The 6,565-nt window shown below is 36.7% G+C and overlaps 1 pseudogene; it reads left to right on the top strand.

Moving 5' to 3' along the window:
• The first annotated feature begins 5,065 nt into the window (after positions 1 to 5,065).
• On the top strand, positions 5,066 to 5,842 carry LOC111152321 (annotated as a pseudogene).
• Positions 5,843 to 6,565: the final 723 nt, after the last annotated feature.

The raw sequence follows: 6,565 nt of genomic DNA, 5'->3' as shown, positions 1-6,565 counted from the left end.
ATGCAACATCTTCATGTTAGTTATTTTTAATTTTTTCTAGCTTTATTGAAATATGATTGACTAATAACATTGTATAATTTAAGATATACACATGATGATTTGATATATCTATATTGTGAAATGATTGTCACAATAAGGTTAATTAACACATCCATCACCTCACATGGTTATTCGTGTGTGTGTGTGTGTGTGTGTGAGATAAGAATACTTAAGATCTACTCTCTCAGCTGCTTTTAAATATACAATACAATATTGTTAATTATAGTTACCCTGCTGTACATTAGATCCCCAGAACTTACTCATCTTTTAACTGAAAGATTGCAGCATTTGACCAATATCTCCTCATTTCCTCCATACCTAGCCCCTGGCAATCACATATATGTGAGATCATACAGTACTGGTCTTTCTCTGTCTGACATTTCACTTAGCATAGCATCTTCAACTTCCATCCACATTGTCACAAGTGACAGGATTTCCTTCTAAATGAGGAAACTGAGTCCCAAAAAGATAATACTACCTGTCCAAGCTCTCACAACTTTCTGCTAACAGAACTTGAAATGGAACCTAAATCTTAATACTATTATTGTTGTGTTATACACAATTTCCTGATGAGTTGGGAAATATGAGAGAACAACCAGAAAGAAACTGTAATAGTATATCAACAGTCTTATTTCTTGAGCTATACTGTTACTGTATTGTAAGTAACTGTATTATAACTGTATTGTAAGAAATAAGTAACTGTAATAAGTAACTGTATTGTAAGAAAACTTTGGGGCTGTATCCTGAGGGTTCATAATCCCTGTTTTGCACATTAAAAAAATATGCCTGTGGTGAAACAGTGCTATTAATTCTTCTACTGATACACCATTGAGAAGACTATCTAAAGATTCCTTATTTTATTGACATGTAAAGTGTTTTTTTAATGTTATTGGCAACAGCAGAGAATGCTTTCTTCTCTTCCCCATTATAGCTGTGAAATTCCATCCAGTAAAACCATCCCAGGCAGTTTGGAAAATTACCACTGCCTTCATCTAGCAATAGCAGCAATAATCTCTGGTGAGAAATTAAAGCAATTGGTTGCAGGCAAGACTTACTTATACTATGATCCTGGAGCCAGAGACAGCAGAGAAAAGCAAATGAACATGGCCCCTGCTTATGTTTTGGCTGGTCTCTAGAGTCAAATAAGCACAAAAGAACAAAAAAGCACAAAAGAAGTAATTTTTGTTAAAATTCAGTATGAACTATGGACAGTGGTCCTTAACTGGTCCTGATGTGTCCACAGGAAACCTGAATAGCTTTGGCTACTTCAAAGCAGAGTCTAATCTGAAGCAAGTGCTTTTGCCTAGTGACAACTGTATGATTCACTTGAAGCATTTTGCTGTAGCAAACTGGTTAGCTAATTTAAATAATGAACCCAGATACGTTATTTGTTCCCCAGACTTCTTTCAGTAACAGTTAGTTTCTTTCCTTTCTCATATCCAAAACACAGCTATTAAAATGGGAACATTTTAATAATTTTGGGAAACTCAAGAGAATTCTTCCAAAGTATAAAATATGAATAGAACATGGTACATGACTCATGGTTTAAAACATATTCTAGCCAATGTAGGGCCTCTGCATGGAATAACTCCAGCAGCATCATTTATAACATTTTTTTTTACACAGATGGAACATCTAAACTATTAGTCTGGTTCAAAGAAAAAATAATTCTGAGATGGGGGTAATGAGGTACTATATGTCAAGGAAACATTGACTATGTGAAAAGCCTTGACCCAGATGAAAGAAGAGCATGCCAATGAGCAAAAAAAACAAGAAAGAGAGAGAGAGATGAAATAATAATCTAGTTTAGAAAACATGCTAAACATTGTCCAGTCAATCAGGGGAAACAAAAATCATATTCATATCTAAGATCACAAAAATGACTGGGTTGAGCTCTGGCAGTGAGAAGGGCCTCAGCTTCCTATTCTTGAAGTCTCTAATAGATTTCTTATTTGTTTCTACTTCCATCTTGTTCAGTCATTCCCACACTTGTTCTTCACACTGGAATGAGAGGGTTTTTGTTTTTTTCTTTTAATATAAACCAAATCATATTTCCACCCTGACTGAAACCCCACAGTCATTCCTACGTGACTTAGCTTGTCTATCAGGTGACACCACCTGACGTGTGTTTCCCTCTTCATCTCCTGCTGATTTTCTGTACTTTGTTTCCTGCCACTCTATCCCCTATTCCATATGCTCAGCCCCTTTGCCTTCCTTTTTCTTGAATAGGCCAAGGATATCTTCACTGTAGGACTAGTGTAATTGCTGTTCCTCAGTGTGAGATATTCTACCCAGAGATATTTTATAGGCTCTCTCTCAACATTGAGATTTCAGCTCAAATGTTACTTCCTTACCAAGGCCTTTCCTGACCTCATAGCTTTCTATTGTGTTACGGTATTTTATTTTATTAATGTAACCTATGATTAGGTGAGATTATCTGTATTTACTATGTCCCTGCATCCTCCCTCTGTCTGATTCTGTGCCTTATTTCCTCCAGCAAGAACTTTGCCTGGCACTTAGTAGTCACTCATATATTTAATAAAGAAATCAGTATTACATAACTCTATATTACTTTGTCAATAATTTCAGTCTCAATTAGTCCAGAACTAAGCAAGAGGAACTGCTACTTTGAATTTAACTCTTTGTAACAACAACAAAAAACCCTGATTGAGTCAATGGGAGTGATAGTAACTTTGGAGAATGTGAACAATGTTCTTAGAATTAAAAATAAACCTGTGGAAAGGAATTCTGGGGGGCAGCCAGACATCTACCCAGGACTTTAGGAAAGTACATCTCAAAAAGTATAAGACAAATTAGGTATAACCACATGTCCAGAGATTCTGAAAGGGAAGATTGCTTCAGAGAAATGGAAGAGTAACAATGGCATTTTGATAATACAGACATTGATCATATTTTTTAAAACAACAACAACAAAAAATAGAGCCTTAGGTACTGTCTGGGATGAGATAATATTTTAAAAAGACATGCACAAAAGACAGAATAAACAGTGTATAGCTAAAATGAAAATAAGAGTGTCATAAACCCATAAGAATCCTAGTCAAAGTCCAAAATGGAGTAGGAGTAAAAAAAAAAAAAAAAGGAAAAGAATCTAGAATTAAAACCCAGTGTGAGAAGAACATGCCAAATCCACTTGGGTAAGATAGAGTAATGTTAGTACAAGACTAAACTCTTTTTTTTTTTTTTTTTTAGATTTTATTTATTTATTAGAGAGAGAGTGAGAGCACAAGAAGGGGGAGCAGCAGGCAGAGGGAGAGGGAGAAGCAGGCTCCCCAAGGAGCAGGGAGCCTGATGCGGGGCTCGATTCCAGAGCCCTGGAATCATGACCTGAGCTGAAGGCAGAAACTTAACCTACTGACTCATCCAGGTGCTCCAAGACTAAACTCTTGATTATTGTTTTGTTGTTAACTCTCATATTAAAAAAAATTATTTTTGAACTGAAAAAAGAGGAAACATGGAGAAAAGGAAAACAAAGCACAAGACAGATGAAGACAAGTAAATTAAAGGGGAGAGCAATATAACCCAGAATATTAAAACAATTTGTAATAACACAAACCTTAAGGAATCATAGTGAATAGTAAATGGAGTGGGGGAGGCCTCACCTTAAAGCTCACAAGGGATAAAATGAATCTTTGAAACTATATACTTATTAATTTGGGTCCTTCATGGTAAAATTCTAAAGCATATTATTGGAGGTGCAAGAGAGTATCTTAAAGTGTACTCCATGAACCAGGAACATGACAGGATGTTAAAACAAACTAAAACACCATCTACCACCCAGATTTCCTTATACAAAGAAGCTTGGGAAATATTGGGTTAACTGAACTTAAACAAGACTTATTACCACTGCCAAGAGTCCTCACTTTATAATGTGCAATATATACTGAGACTTCCCAAGAAGGGCATGTAGTATGTGGTGTCTCTCAAACTTATCTGATCATGTAAATTTTTCCTTTTTTTCCCTTTTAGCATCTCCTGGAATTAGCATCATGAAGGATATAATTTGGAAAATGGTGATCTGATGACATGCTACAAAGTTTTATACTTAGGTCTCTTGTGCGTAACACTTTTACTAGTAATTTAAATGAGGACAAGAGGGCCTTTTTATCACATCTGCAGCCAACACAAAGATGGTTAATATGATGGATGTCTAAATCAAGTTATAAAAATATTATGACAGGTTGAAATATTGGGGAGACCCTAACAAGATATTATTGGTTTCCAGGATTATCTTACAGGATAAGAGACACCTGCCATAACAGCAATTTCTATGAACAAAAGCTAGTGGGTTTACTTGACTATAAACTCAATATAAGCCAATAGTGTGTGACTCTTACAAATAAAAACAACACAACAAAACTGTTAAACTGGGATGTTTTCACAGATGAAAAAGCAGACAGACAGGCGTTCCTAACTGCTCTTCATACTAGTCACATGTTTGGAAGGTGAAATTAGAGATTGGAATGTGCTCAGTGCAGGACCACAAGAAAGTGAAGGAGTCTGGAACACAGTCACAATAGGAACACAATAGGAACACAAAACTGGAAATGTTTGGTTTAGATAGAAGAATATTTGCATTAAGTTCCATATAAGGAAAAACAGTCTTTGATTATTCACAATTCAAGGAAAACAAAGTAAAATGCTGACTTACGAGATGGTGAGTTCCTTATTGCTGAAGATCTTCAAGTTAGGCTGAGTAATTATCTTTCCAGGATGTTGTAGGAAGAATTCCTACACTGATTTCTACTTTTCTAGTCTAAATGATTTCTAGGAGTCTATTATATTATGCATTTCAATATTGTTTTTCTGTTCACTGAAATCTTACAATATTTTCATATACAGTACTGTAAAATGGTAGACCTGGAACAAACCTTACAGATAATCTTTGTAGGGCTCTGCTTTTTAGAGGTGAGAAACCCTTTCCTGTGGTGGTTTGCGTGGAGTCAGCTCGCAGGTCTGGGAGGTTCACATCTTGGTAGGTGTACCCTACGGCTCCGTGAACGTCACCATGCCACAAAATGAATATATTGAGTTACACCGGAAGCACTATGGCTGTGGTTCAGATTGCCATGAAAAAAAAGAGAAAGAAAGAAGGTCAAAAGGCTCATGAGCCTTCAAAGAAGGCAAAAAAGATGACTGGTCTGAAAGCTCAGCTCGGTGCCATGCTGAGAAAATACAAATGAAAAAGACTATCAAGATGCATGAAAAGAGAAACACCAAACAAAAGAATGATGAAAAGACTCCACAAGGAGCAGTACCTCAGTATCTACTGGACAGGGAGGGACAGTCCCGAGCTAAAGTACTTTCCAAAATGATTAGAAAAGACAAAAAGAGAAAGCAAGGAAATGGGAAGCTCCTTTACCCCACATGCCTAAGGAGAAACAGAACTATTAAAAGTTATTCAAACAGGAAAGAGGAAAAAGCAAGCATGGAAGAGATGGTCACTAAAGTCTGTTTTCTTGGAGACAGCGTTACTCGAAAACCACATAAATATGAGAGATTCATTAGACCAATGGGCTTATGTTTCAAAAAGGCCCATATAACACATCTTGAATTGAAACCAACCTTTTACCTGCCAATTCTTGGCATAAAAAAGAATCCTTCATCCCTACTATATACAACTTTGGGTGTTATTACCAAAGGTACCAAAGGTACTGTAATTGAGGTGAACGTAAGTGAGTTGGGCCTTGTGACACAAGGAGGCAAAGTTATTTGGGGCAAATGTGCCCAGGTTACCAACAATCCTGAAAATGATGGCAGCATAAATGGAGTATTGCTTGTTTGACAGCAGTTTCAGACAAGTAATTCCTTATAATTACTGAAGACTACACACCAATCAGGAAGACCACCATTACTGTGATGGTTCTGAATACTACCAAACAGCCTTACATATCTGCAGTCATCAAGAGAAGTATTTATTTATCATGAAAACATTAAAATCGACATTCATTGAAATAGAGATGAGAAACCTAGGCTCAGAAAAGTTTCTTTCTTTGAACTGCCAGATATTTCCTGGGTACGAGACCCTGAAATATGTACTGTAGAGAACACCAACACAAACAAGAATGACTTGCTTGCCATCAATTTATAATTTAGTGTAGAAGACTGGTGAAAAATCAACATAAGATGCAGAGACTCGAAATATGTATAGTTGAGGAATGAGCATTCATTTTGATTGGCAAATCAAGAAATGTGGAAATTGAAAAGGTGTTCTAGCTGAGAAAACATCAGCAAACTCAGAGAAAGGAAAGTGTTTGGGAAGTGCCTTCTGTGGAGTTGGAAGCAGTCTCATATAAAATCAACCCAAGGGAAAAGAAAATGTAGTCCTTGGGAATGGACTCAAGCCCATTTGAGTCAGGGATACTGAGTTCTGGGTTCTAGCTATCTTGGATGTGATCTCAAAGGTAGATAGGTTTCAGGTGGGTATAGCCCTTTAGGCCCACAAACCAATTGCCCCATGGGAAAGGACACAACATAGGGCCAGAGTGAGATCTTCTAGAGTTCAGGG

This window comes from Enhydra lutris, unplaced genomic scaffold, assembly GCF_002288905.1.
Source record: "Enhydra lutris kenyoni isolate GAN:26980312 unplaced genomic scaffold, ASM228890v2 scaffoldscaffold2, whole genome shotgun sequence".
Classification (NCBI taxonomy): Eukaryota; Metazoa; Chordata; class Mammalia; order Carnivora; family Mustelidae; genus Enhydra; species Enhydra lutris.
Note: the sequence above shows the minus strand (reverse complement) of the source record. Positions and strands in the feature narration are given on the sequence as shown.